This window comes from Moschus berezovskii, chromosome 4 (assembly GCF_049115385.1).
Source record: "Moschus berezovskii isolate FMDL1 chromosome 4, NW_MosBer_1.0, whole genome shotgun sequence".
Classification (NCBI taxonomy): Eukaryota; Metazoa; Chordata; class Mammalia; order Artiodactyla; family Moschidae; genus Moschus; species Moschus berezovskii.
In genome coordinates this window covers 103,411,587-103,425,105 of record NC_142463.1, presented here as the reverse complement: position 1 = coordinate 103,425,105, position 13,519 = coordinate 103,411,587, and the positions used below count along the sequence as shown (strand labels likewise).

The 13,519-nt window shown below is 48.4% G+C and overlaps 2 non-coding genes across 2 annotated transcripts; one reads left to right on the top strand and one right to left on the bottom strand.

The window, feature by feature from the left end:
- Nucleotides 1–397: 397 nt before the first annotated feature.
- Nucleotides 398–471, bottom strand: TRNAN-GUU (transfer RNA asparagine (anticodon GUU)). The gene has a single exon. It is a non-coding gene; the product is annotated as a tRNA-Asn (tRNA).
- Nucleotides 472–1,657: 1,186 nt separating this feature from the next.
- TRNAQ-CUG (transfer RNA glutamine (anticodon CUG)) lies at nucleotides 1,658–1,729 on the top strand. Its single transcript has one exon. It is a non-coding gene; the product is annotated as a tRNA-Gln (tRNA).
- Nucleotides 1,730–13,519: the final 11,790 nt, after the last annotated feature.

The following is a 13,519-nucleotide window of genomic DNA, read 5'->3' as shown; positions in this document are numbered from 1 at the left end:
CTTGAAGTGAGGCCCCTCGGGCCCCCACGGGCTGCCTTCGGGGTCCCGCACCCAACGCGGAGTCGTCAGTTCAGGGGTCGCCGCCACCGACCCCCCAGCCCCCGCAGGAAGCCGCCGGAGGCGGGGATGGTGGGTGCGCCCGAGGCCCGGGAGAGCCCGCAGCCCGGCGGTGTGGACGCCGCCGCTCCCGGGCCGCGGACCCGCGCCTCGGGGGCCCTTTTCTCGGCGCCGGCGGTCCGCGCTCTGCGCTCTCGGGAATGAGCGCCGCTTCCCGTCCACCCGGGGCCCGCGCTCCCCGCTGCTCCTCTGCCCCTGCCTCCTGTGCCCTTTCTCTGCAAGCCCGTCCGCCGCCGCACTTGTCCGGTGTCCTCCTGGCAAAAAAAAAGCCTCACCCCAGCGTCCCTGGGTGGGCTCGAACCACCAACCTTTCGGTTAACAGCCGAACGCGGTAACCGATTGCGCCACAGAGACAGCGGTGCGGGCTTCTTTCGGACTCCGCATGGAGCAGACACTCATTCCCGGGTTAAGCCCTCTGGCCCCCAGGGAAACGGTGCCATTTCCCTGTCCCCTATCCGCCCCCGGAGAAACCCGGATCCATTGTTCGAAACTTCCGGGCCTGAACCAAAATAGATCCAACGATAGCTGAACACCGGGTTGGCTCCCACGATGCCGCTTCCCGTTTTCTCGCCTACACCCAATGAATGAGAGCTTGCCCATCCTGGCAAAGGCCTTTGTGGCCCAGGTTGTTCTTCGGTTTCCTGTGTCCACCAGGCGGTTTCCACCAGAATGGGCTTCCCTCGGGGCTCACACGGTAAGAATCAGTCTACAATGCAGGACACCCTGGTTCAATCCCTGATTTTGGAAGTTCCCCAGGAGAAGGGAATGGCCACCACTCCAGTTTTCTTACCTGGAGAATCTTTGGACAGTGGAGCCTGGCGGGCTACAGTCCCTAGGGACGCAAAGAGTTAAACACGACTGAGCGACATTGAGTTCACTTTAAATGAGTGTAGCTCGTTTGTCTGAGTGTTTTCTTTAAATATTTATTTTTACTCACATTTTAAATCAACAAATATACACTTGTTGTGAGAACAACTTACCCCTCTCCAAATCAGAAATATGTAAAGAATGAAAGAAGAGTTCTCCTGCCTCCATCCCCACTCCACCGCTGACCGCACTTTCTATGTTACACGTAAGAGGCGGTGGCGGCTTAGGAGTGTAATCAGCGCTATGAGAAAACTATGGGACTCAGGAAATCCCGCCTCCTGCCCTGATAGCCCCCTCTGGGCTATGGGAAAAGGGTGAAGGCAAAGAAAAGGAAAATGACACTCTTATTTGCAGACATTTTACCTCAGGATGCGACACTCTGGTTAACCTAGGCAGACTATGTGGCTGGTGATGGGGAGCTAAGGGGGTCCTCCCTGGCACAAAACCCAAAGTGGATTTCACCTCATTTTCGGAGGTGAGAGTGAGCTGAGCCGATCAAAGGAGAGGAGCAGAGAGAAAGCAGGAGGGAGGAGCACCTCCGGGGAGTCAGCCGGATTCGAGTCTCCTCAGGGCCTTAAAGAGCTGCCCTGGGGTTACGGGGCGGGACGTGTGGAGGCTAAAGAAGCCGCCACCGGTCTCTGGCGACGGAGGCCAGGCGGCTGGCTCCCGAGGGGGTTCCATGGTGTAATGGTGAGCACTCTGGACTCTGAATCCAGCGATCCGAGTTCAAATCTCGGTGGGACCTTTCCGCCCAGCTAGAAGAAGAGCACTTTTTACTCCCCTCATAGGACCCGCCTTCCGGCTCCCGCGACCCCCCAGCGGCGTGGCTCACACGGACACGGCGGACAGGTGAGGGACCGACCCGGGGCGTCCTCGCTGGACCCCGGCGGCTCTGCGCATCCCTGGCCGTCGGAGCCCGGCCCCTCGCCTGCCCTCCACCCCCCGCGCAGGGGCGCAGCGACCCAGCCAGCGCCGCCCCCTGGTCGGGTCCCCTGGAATAAAAGGCTGAGGCTGCGCCCACGGATCCCGCCCCGCGAGGGGGCTTCGTGTTGCACCTCTTGTAAGCGCACGGTTGTTCCTGTGAGTAAATGGTTGCGGGGATTAGCTGCCACCTCACATATTCACATATTAGATGATACCTAAAAACATTTACCCCCACGTTGAAAGGGGAATATAAGTAATTATGATTTCTATAATTAAAAGACTTAATATTCGTGGAAGAATATTATATGGTATATTTAACTTTCTGTGGCACATAATTTTTAATTTTATAAATGGAAATTTTTTTGGAATTAAGAGTTTGCTTATGGGAAACAAAGCAATACAGGAAATTTAGGCAGTTCACTTTCATTAGGATTTTGAATAAAAAATAAATCCAAGACTTCTACAATCTAGAATAGTATGGCACCAATATTTTCCACACTTTTAGAAAATCTGAAAGTCAACATCAAGTAGTTTTTGGACCAAAATTATTAAAGCTGTGTAAGGCATACCAGGAGCATCTCTGAGAGTATGACAGGACAAACATTTTCTATGCAATTATACATCAATTATTAGAATTATCTGGAGTGTTAAGAGTATTCAAGAGTCATCCTTCCTATCAATTTGAAAATTTTTCTTGTACGTAGCGAGAGCGCTAATTTATCTAAAGCTAAAGGTTTTTTTATGTTCCTGAGTTACATTTCAGCCAAACAGAAAGTTCAAGGGAAAAACAAAAGAACAAAAACCAACCCACATGGGTTCTATTCACTGAGATAGAAAAGGTGGTTCACTACCCCACTTTGGAGAGAAGGAGAGTGGGATATGTGGGTGAAGCAGGATGCCTCTGTGCTTCAATTCAGACTGGAACTGGGTCAAGGCCAGAACAACACAAGACTCAGCATTATTCTCCCGGGGCTTAGACCCACCTGACAGCACCCACACAACAGTCCTGGACAAGGTGGTTTCACCAATCAGACTGATCAAAACACCACTGACAGCCCACCAAAGCAACCTGCAAGAGGCCAGAGGGCAGCCGGTGCTGCGGAGGGCAGAGGATGAAAGCCTAAACCATCCTACAAGCACAGGGCATGACAGGCCTGCACCTGGAAAGAGCTGAATAAAACACCATCTAGGTTATTCTTTTAAAAAGCCTCTCAGTAGGGGCATTGGTGGTTCAGTGGTAGAATTCTCGCCTATTATGCGGGAGACCTGGTTTGATTCCTGGTCAATGTATTGCGGTCATGTTTGTTTTGGGCTTCCCTGGTGGCTCAGATGGTAAAGAATCTGCCTGCAATACAGGAGACCAGTGTTTGGAACATCCCCTGGAGAAGGAAATGACAACCTACTCCAGTAGTCTTGCCTGAAGAATCCCATGAACAGAGGAGCCTGGTGAGCTACAGTCCAGAGGAATCTCAAAAAGTCCGACGCATTCCCTCTGTACATCCAAAAGAGACTAGATTCCAGGTTCCTGAAGGGCCAAGAGGGCTGTCTTCTGGACGGCCAAGCTGTTCCTGTCCTTGGAAGACAGGTCCCACAGAAGATAGCTTTGAGAGGGATGCCAAAGGAAAGGAACGATCCTGAGATGTGGGCATGTTATTATCAAGTGATGTCATAACTTACATAAGGAAAGAATATGATGTTAACTGCCCAGGTAGGTACAGAATATACCATTATGCAAACTTTTTGTATCTTACAAAAGCTTTTGGTTTTTAATGAATTTTTGGAACTGAAGCCTCACATTCTCTTTGAATGGAAACTCTGTAAGACTCTGGGTTTACCATGCCAGGAGTGGAGGCCAGAGCTGGCCAGGCCAGGCTGTTCACGGCATCTCAGCTCCAACAGCCAGCCTGAGGCCCAGGACCCTGAAGCCCGGACTCAGCGGCATTTAGAAACTCTGTGCAGAAATGTTCTGCCCTGGACCTTTAAGCAAAATACAGTTCCCATCTGGGCAGGAAGAGAGTGACTTGTGTGAGTGGAGACGCTGGAAGAAAAGACAGTTTTCCCTGTCCGGGAGTCGGACCGGGCCGCGGCTTTGAAAGCGCCGAACCCTAGCCACTAGACCACCAGGGTCTGCTGTAGAGAAAAAGGTTATTTAGCTTCTTCAGGAGAAAGATGAGTGTAAGATGAATCCTCAGAAAGCAGGAAAGGAAACACCTCAGCGGCCTACAGTTGAACCGCTGCCTCATCCCGTGCCTTTCCCCTTTGCGAATGCAAATCTCCGCGGTGGGGTGATGCAGGTCGAGGAGAGAAAGCAGTTTCCGCACGGTTTCCAGCCGGGAACCTTTCGCGTGTGAGGCGAACGTAATAACCACTACTCTACGGAAACGGGACACTTTCCAGTGCTCAACATTGTATCCATGAAATTCCGAATGTGGCCACCAGCATCCAGGCCACAAAAATTTAACATTCAAACAGGAACCTGGAAGGCCCAAGCTCGCCCAGACACGGAGACGCCGGTTCCTGAGGGCCCTGCTTTAGGGTTCCTCATCTCCCCTCAATTGAGGACTCTGGGGCCCCCACAGGCTGCATTCGGGGTTCCGCACCCAACGCAGAGTCCTCAGACCCTTAGCTCCGCACCCGAGCTCAGGGGTCGCCCCAGCCGACTCCCCAGCTCCCGGAAGCCGCAGGAGGCGGGCCGGGAGGTGCGTCCGAGGCCAGGAGACCCCGCGGCCCAGCGGTGTGGACGCCGCCCCTGCCGCGCTGCGGGCCCGCGCCCCGGGGGCTCTTTTCATGGCGCCGGCGGTCAGCAATCTGGGCTGTCAGGAATGATCGACGCTTCCAGTCCCCCGGGGCCCGCCCTCCCCGCTGCTCCTTTGCACCTGACTCCTGTGCTCTTTCTCTGCATGCCGGCTCGCCGCTGCACTTTCTGGTGTTCTCCGGGAAAAAGGGAGTCTCTTTGGTGGTCTCTAAAATGCCGCCCCACCGTCCCTGGGTGGGCTCGAACCACCAACCTTTACGGTTAAAAGCCAAACTTACTAACCAATTGCGCCAAGGAGACAGCAGTACCGGCCATTCCTGGAGTCTTTCGAATTGAAACTTCTTCCTAGGATAAGATCCCTGCCCCCAGGGAAACTGTGCCATTTCCGTGCCCTCTACCGACCACAGATGCCAGAGCCCCCAGAGATACCAGGAGCCAAGGCTCCAATCCTGCGGGCCTAAACGGAAATAGATCCAAGGACAGCTGAACACACAGTGGGCTCCCGTGAAGGCTCTTCCCGCTTCCTCGCCTACACCCAACAAAATAGAGTTTGCCCACTCTGGCATAGGCCTCCGGGGCTGTGCTTTGGTTTCCTATTTCCACCAGGCGATTTCCACCAGAGTTGGCTTCCCTGGGGCTCAGACGCTAAGAATCCACCTGCAATGCAAGAGACCCAGGTTAAATCCCTGGGTTGGGAAGATCCCCTGGAGAAGGGAATGGCCACCTGCTCCAGTATTCTTGTCTGGAGAATCTCTTGGACAGTGGAGGTTGGCATGCTGCAGTCCATGGGATCACAAAGTTGGACGAGACTGAGCGAGGTTCACTTCACTTTTAGGTGAGTATAGCTGGTTTGTCTGAGTGTTTGATGTAAATGGTTATTTCTACTTATACTGCAAATCTAACAAATACACACTTGCTGTGAGGAAACCTTACCTCTCCCCAGATGAGAAATGTATGAAGAGAAGGAGAGCTCCCCTGCCTCCATCCTCACTCCACTGCTGACACACTTTACACGCTACAGGTAAGAGGTGGTGGCGGCGGCTTTGGAGTCTAATCTGTACTGTGAGAAAACGAAGGGACCCAGGAAATCCTGCCTCCTGCCCTGACAACCATCTGCCCTCTTGGAGCAATGAGAAAAGGGTGAAGGCAAGGAAAAGGCAAACAACACTCTTATTTGCAGAAATTTTACCTCAAGATGGGACAGTCTGCTTAACCAAGGCAGAATATGTGGTTGATGATGGAGAGCTAGGGGGCTCTTCCCTGGCACAAAACCCAAAGTGGACTTTACCTCATTTTCTGAGGTGAGAGTGAACTGAGCCTATCAAAGGAGAGGAGCAGAGAGAAAGCAAGAGGGATGTGCACCCACGCGGGTCAACTGTGTTCAAGTCTTTGAAGTAGGAATGGGACATATGGAGGCTGAAGAAGCAGATACCCTTTCCTGGCGGTGGAGAAAATGTAGCTGCCAAAGAGGTTCCATGTGTAATGGTGAGGACTCTGAATCCAGCGATCCGAGTTCAAATCTCGTGGGACCTTTCTGTTCAATTAGAAAGGGTGTCCCTTGAGTAAATGGTGGCGTGGAGGGGCTGCGATGTCGCTAATCAGCCGGGAATCCCGACAGCTTTCTGGTGGAGGCTTCCAGACCTGAACGAGAAGAACTGTGTTTTATTCAAGTTCTCTATTCTTCCGAATTGTTACTGGCCCTGTCCCAGTTTAGTCTGATTGTATTCAGAGCTTCTCGCTCCTAAGTCTCCGCTGGGCACGCGAAGCCGCTGTTCGGCCAAGACTGGACCCTTCACTCCCGGAAATCGCGTCCTTTGGTCCCAGGCTCAGCCCGAAAGAGGAGCGCGGCGCGCGGATGCCGGCGTCTGAGGAGAGCCCGGGGCCCTGACCCCCGGCCGCCCGGCCAGGCTGCTCCGGGGCCGAAGGGGAGACGCGCCGCTCGCAGTCCGCAGCCCCGGCCGGGCCCCCTTCGTCCTGCCGAGACTCTGCTGCACCGAGAAGACACCCGCGACGTGAGCGGATGGAAACACTTGTGTCCTCTGCTGCTCGGGAGAGAAACACGGATGAGGCCCGTGATGGACACCTGAATAGCTAATTAAGGTGCTCCCTTCGCGGTGCTAAGGAGCATCTCTCTGATATTTATAATTTGGAACTTTCATCGGTTACAAGGAAAGGTGTGAGGCCGGGGAAAACATCCGAGGAAGGGCAAAGATCACGAGGGAACAGAGGATGAGCCGAAGGGAGAAAGGGATTTTAAGGGAGAGGAGCGGGCGGTCGCTGGGTTGGGGCGACCACAGCGCCTCATGTGGAGCAGCTCCCACCCTTTACTGAGGTGTCCAGGGACCCCATTCACCCCAAATCGCTAAGCTGCTGGCCTGGCATTTGTTCTGGCAAAGTTCCCTTTGCGAGTTCCGTGTGGAGTGGTGAGGTGGGCTGTGTGGGTCTGCAGGTGGCGGCTGCCTTGGAGGTGACTGGCGGGCAGGGAACCACACACACTCCACTTCGAGCTTTGCAGGTGGGTCTGCAGCGTCCGGCTCCGGAAAATCGGAGCGTCAATATTTGCTTAGAGATAAGGAGATATATAGCCAAACAGTCAGTAAAAGTGGTTATCCCTGGAGAAAAGGAACATGGGAAGGGATCAGGAGACTACTGTTTTGGGGCGTGTGTAACATTGTATTCCACAGTTTATTGTGAGCGACACAGTCAAAGGCTTTGGCATAGTCAATGAAGCAGAAATAGATGTTTTTCTGAAACTCTCTTGCTTTCTCCATGATCCAGCGGATGTTGGCAATTTGATCTCTGGTGCCTCTGCCTTTTCTAAAACCTGCTTGAACATCTGGGAGTTCACCGTTTACATACTGCTGAAGCCTGGCTTGGAGAATTTTGAGCATGACTTTACTAGCGTGTGAGATGAGTGCAATTGTGCAGTAGTTTGAGCATTCTTTGGCATTGCCTTTCTTTGGGATTGGAATGAAGACTGACCTCTTCCAGTCCTGTGGCCACTGCTGAGTTTTCCAAATCTGCTGGCATATTGAGTGCAGCACTTTCACAGCATCATCTTTCAAGACTTGAAATAGCTCAACTGGAATTCCATCACCTCCACTAGCTTTGTTAGTAGTGATGCTTTCTAAGGCCCACTTGACTTCACATTCCAAGATGTCTGGCTCTAGGTCAGTGATCACGTTATCGTGACTATCTTGGTCGTGAAGATCTTTTTTGTACAGTTCTTCTGTGTATTCCTGCCACCTCTTAATATCTTCTGCTTCTGTTAGGACCATACCATTTCTGTCCTTTATCGAGCCCATCTTTGCATGAAATGTTCCCTTGGAATCTCTAATTTTCTTGAAGAGGTCTCTTGTTTTTCCTATTCTGTTGTTTTCCTCTATTTCTTTGCATTGATCACTGAGGAAGTCTTTCTTATCTCTCCTTGCTATTCTTTGGAACTCTGCATTCAGATGCTTATATCTTTCCTTTTCTCCTTTGTTTTTCGCCTCTCTTCTTTTCACAGCTATTTGTAAGGCCTCCTCAGACAGCCATTTCGCTCTTTTGCATTTCTTTCCCATGGGGATGGTCTTGGTCCCTGTCTCCTGTACAATGTCACGAACCTCCGTCCAGAGTTCATCAGGCACTCTATCTATCAGATCTAGTCCCTTAAATCTATTTCTCACTTCCACTGTATAATCATAAAGGATTTGATTGAGGTCATATCTGAATGGTCTAGTGGTTTTCCCTACTTTCTTCAATTTAAGTCTGAATTTCACAATAAGGAGTTCATGATCTGAGCCACAGTCAGCTCCTGGTCTTGTTTTCGCTAACTGTATACAGCTTCTCTATCTTTGGCTGCAAAGAATATAATCAATCTGATTTCGGTGTTGACCATCTGGTGATGTCCATGTGTAGAGTCTTCTCTTGTGTTGTTGGAAGAGGGTGTTTGCTATGACCAGTGCATTCTCTTGACAAAACTCTATTAGCCTTTGACTGTGTCGATCACAATAAACTGTGGAACATTCTGAAAGAGATGGGAATCCCAGACCACCTGACCTGCCTCTTGAGAAACCTGTATGCAGGTCAGGAAGCAACAGTCAGAACTGGACATGGAACAACAGACTGGTTCCAAATAGGAAAAGGTGTACGTCAAGGTTGTATATTGTCACCTTGCTTATTTAACTTATATGCAGAGTACATCATGAGGAACGCTGGGCTGGAAGAAGCACAAGCTGGAATCAAGATTGCTGGGAGAAATATCAATAACCTCAGATATGCAGATGACACTACCCTTATGGCAGAAAGGGAAGAGGAACTCAAAAGCCTCTTGATGAAAGTGAAAGAGGAGAGTGAAAAGGTTGGCTTGAAGCTCAACATTCAGAAAACAAAGATCATGGCATCTGGTCCCATCACTTCATGGGAAATAGATGGAAAAACAGTGGAAACAGTGTTAGACTTTATTTTTTTCGGCTCCACAATCACTGCAGATGCTGATTGCAGCCATGAAATTAAAAGACGCTTGCTCCTTGGAAGGAAAGTTATGACCAACCTTGATAGTAGATTAAAAAGCAGAGACATTACTTTGCCAACCAAGGTCCGTCTAGTCAAGGCAATGGTTTTTCCCGTGGTCATGTATGGTTGTGAGAGTTGGACTGTGAAGAAAGCTGATCGCCGAAGAATCGATGCTTTTGAACTGTGGTGTTGGAGAAGACTCTTGAGAGTCCCTTATACTGCAAGGAGATCCAACCAGTCCATTTTAAAGGAGCTCAATCCTGGATGTTCATTGGAGGGACTGATGCTAAAGCTGAAACTGCAATACTTTGGCCACCTCATGAGACGAGTTGACTCACTGGAAAAGACTCTGATGCTGGGAAAGGTTGGGGGCGGGAGGAGAAGGGGACGATGGAGAATGAGATGGTTGGATGGCATCACCGACTCTGTGGACATGAGGTTGAGTGTACTCCGGGAGTTGGTGATGGACAGGGAGGCCTGGCGTGCTGTGATTCATGGGGTCGTGGAGAGTCGGACACGACTGAGCGACTGAACTGAACTGTAACATTGTATTACATATACGATATTTTCAAAAGTTCATTGCTTGTATTTCGGATTTAAATTTGTGTGTAGTCATATGTATCACTCTTTAAAAATTCTGGGTCTTTTGTCATGTGTAGGGGAGTGTTTTCCACTGTAAAACCATTAAAAAAAAAAAAGTCGGCATTCTTGAAGCAAGGAGTTGGACCATTATTGCTCTTTTTTTGAGCTGATCAGATCAGCTGATAAACTCACAGATCTTCCCAGCCCTGGAGATTACTGCAGGTCAAAGAGAACTGCTTTCCTCTTCTCTTGCCACCTGAGAAGCTCGTGGTGGGGGGCAGCGTGGATTCAAATTGCAGAGAGCTGGGGAGGCGCAGGTGCACGGTGCACTTGGATGCACATGGCGACAAAGGTTCTCAGGCAGCCGGTGCCCTCCTGGCCACTCTGGTTCTGAACCCAAGGGCAGTAACTACCGGGCAAAAAGAGACCAGTAGGAGAAGGGTAGCATCTCCTTTAAGTCAGCATCCACCAATGGTCTTGAAGACACACAGTGAAAGAGTGGGAGTAGATTAGGGGAAAAGAAGAAATCCTCAGTGATTTCCTCATCTAAACCACTCCTGAGGATGAAGTGGGTGTAGGCAGGACAGACCCTCCTGGCGCTGATGAAGGTGAGTGGAGTTCTCCTCAGCAGCTGGAGCCAAAGCAGACATCCTTGGCTAGGTCAGTGAGTAAGCAGGCCTTCTTCTTCTCCAGCTACGTAGCACTTGAACTTGCAACACTGGAACATGTCCCCCTAGGCTTTTGATGGGTTCCAAAGATACAGGAGATAGGTTTCTTTCTTTTTTCACAAATTTTTTTCTCCAGCTTTATTGAGATATAATTTACATATAACACTGTGTGAGTTTAGGGTGTGCAGCATGTTGATTGGCTACAGTTATATATGGCAAAATGATTCCCACCAGAGCATTAACTAGCACCTCCATCCCATCACATAATTCTCATTTCTTTTTTTGTGATGAGAATATTTACTATCCAGTCTCTTTCATCTTTCAAGTACACATATAATGAAGCACTTCGACAAAGTTTACACCCAGGTAACTGACATCTTAAGATGTGACAAGAATTCCTTGGCAGTCTAGCAGTTAGAACTTGGTGTTTTCGCAGCTGTGGGCCAGGGTTTGTGGACCTAAGATCCCACAGTCTGTGTTCAGTCATGCAGGCTCAGTCATATCCAACTCGGTGGGACACCATGGACTGTAGCCCACCAGGCTCCTTTCTTCATGGGATTTTCCAAGCAAAAATACTGCGGTGGGTTGCTGTTTCCTACTCCAACAACAGATGGGTTTCTTCTTAATGCAAGTATTAAGGTCGGTAGTGGCTGGTGGCTAGATGGCACAGCATGCTTTGTTGGCTGATATGGCAGGAAACCTTTATCATTCACATTCCTCCCCTCTCCCTTCTGATCTCATTTGTTTGGCTGCACCCATTGGATTCCGTGGGCAAGAAAGACCTGGGAATGCTGGTGGCCAGGGTCAGCCTCAAGCACACAGATCAGGGGCGAAAGGTAGACAGGAAGCCAGGAACCAGGAATGACAGAGAACATTTAACCCAGGTGTAATGAGCGCAACACTCAGGGGGCCTCCTTTTAGTCCTGGTGCCAACACTTACTTTCCCTTTGACCTTGGGTCAACTTCAATTTGCTAGGTCAATTTTGCAAGTGTCATTTGAAAGGAATAATAAGTAGATTAAATGAGATTGTGTAGGATTAAATGAGATAATCAAATAATACAGCTGGTAGAGCATGTGGCTAATATTAAGGATGTTCTGGTAGGAAACAAAGATAAGCCGGTACTTCAGTCTTTTGTAACATTTGAATACATTTTTTAAACATTTCAATAAATTTTGTCTTTATCAATGTAACATCCATTCAGAAAATAAATTTGTGAATTTATAAAAAATTTTAAATGGAATTTATAAATCATATGCCCACAAAAGGAACTTACTTATATCAGCTTTGTTCCAAATTGAAAACCATTCAAATGTCCATCACAAAGTGAATAGATATAATTGTGATATATTCACTCAAAGGAATACTGCTGCTGCTGCTGCTAAGTCGCTTCAGTGGTGTCCGACTCTGTGCGACCCCATAGATGGCAGCCTAGGAGGCTCCCCTGTCCCTGGAATTCTCTAGGCAAGAACACTGGAGTGGGTTGCCATTTCCTCCAATGCATGAAAGTGAAAAGTGAAAGTGAAGTCATTCAGTCGACTTTTAGCAACCCCATAGACTGCAGCCTTCCAGGCTCCTCTGTCCATGAGATTTTCCAGGCAAGAGTACTGGAATGGGTTGCCATTGCCTTCTCCGCAAAGGAATACTACTCTTCAATAAAATGAATCAAATTCCTGATACATGGCAACAATACAGATTAAAACATCACCCTGAGTGATGAAAAGAGTATATACTCTATGGATCCACTTATGCAAATTACTAAATGAGGCAAACTAGAAATTTGATTTTTGAAAAGTAATGAGAAGAATCATTACAAATTTTAATAACTTAATTCAATTATAATCATTATTATTATTCACATTAGAGGGTTCTTTTAGAAGTGTATATCTCTTAAGGTAAACAATTTGATTGAGAGTTCAACAGTTTCTTCATTTTTGTATTTTTCATTTAATTTATGCACTATTAAATTGAAATACTTTAAAATAGGAATAGAACCTATAAGAGCTCAATCATATAATAGCATATTTATATATATTCTTCTCTCTGTTGATATACCTAAATGACTCCATCAGCTTTACCTACATTAACAGAAGTTACTTTTGAATTTAAGATGTTTCAAAATTTTACATATTTGTATTTTGTGCACTATTTGAAAATTTTAAAACAAACATATATACTTTAGGGGCTTCCCAGGTGATACTAATGGTAAAGAACCCACCTGCCAATGCAAGAGACACAAGAGATGTGGGGTCTATCCCTGGTTCAGGAAGATTCCCTGGAGGAGGGCAGAGCTACCCACTTCATATTCTTGCCTGGAATCCTCTCATGGTCAGAGTAGCCTGGCAGGTATCTGGTACAGTCTACAGTCACTGGTATCCGAAAGAGTCAGACGTGACTGAAGTGATTTAGCATGAACCCATGCACCTTTTGCTGCAACTTAGAATAATTTAAGGAGAAGGCAATGGCACCCCACTCCAGTACTCTTGCCTGGAAAATCCCATGAACAGAGGAGCCTGGTAGGCTGCAGTCCATGGGGTCGTGGAAGAGTCAGACACGACTGAGAGACTTCACTTTCACTTTTCACTTTCATGCATTGGAGAAGGAAATGGCAACCCACTCCAGTGTTCTTGCCTGGAGAATCCCAGGGACGGGGGAGCCTGGTGGGCTGCCGTCTATGGGGTCACACAGAGTTGGACATGACTAAAGCAACTTAGCAGCAGCAGTAGAATAATTTAAAAATAGATTTGAAGGAAAATATGCAAAGATGATAACAGTAGTTCATTCCAGGAGGTGGGATTATGGATGACTGCTTAGTTTCTTCTTTAGATGTATTTAACATTTTTAATTTAAAAAATGAATGACCTGGAAGTGAAAGAACAGAAGAGCTATGGAAGAGGTATTGGAAAGGTGAAAGGAAAGGATCACAGGGAGGAAAAACCTAGTTCTTGCAGAAGGTGTGTTTAAGTTGGAGATTCAAGGGGAGCAGCTCTTGGAATAAGAAAGGTGTTTGGGAGGCAAGTGGGTCATGAGGATACTGCAGTTTTATTCGTGTTATATGACTCCTCCTTGCTGTTTTGTCAAAAAATATGCAGGCTTAAATTTCTTGCCAA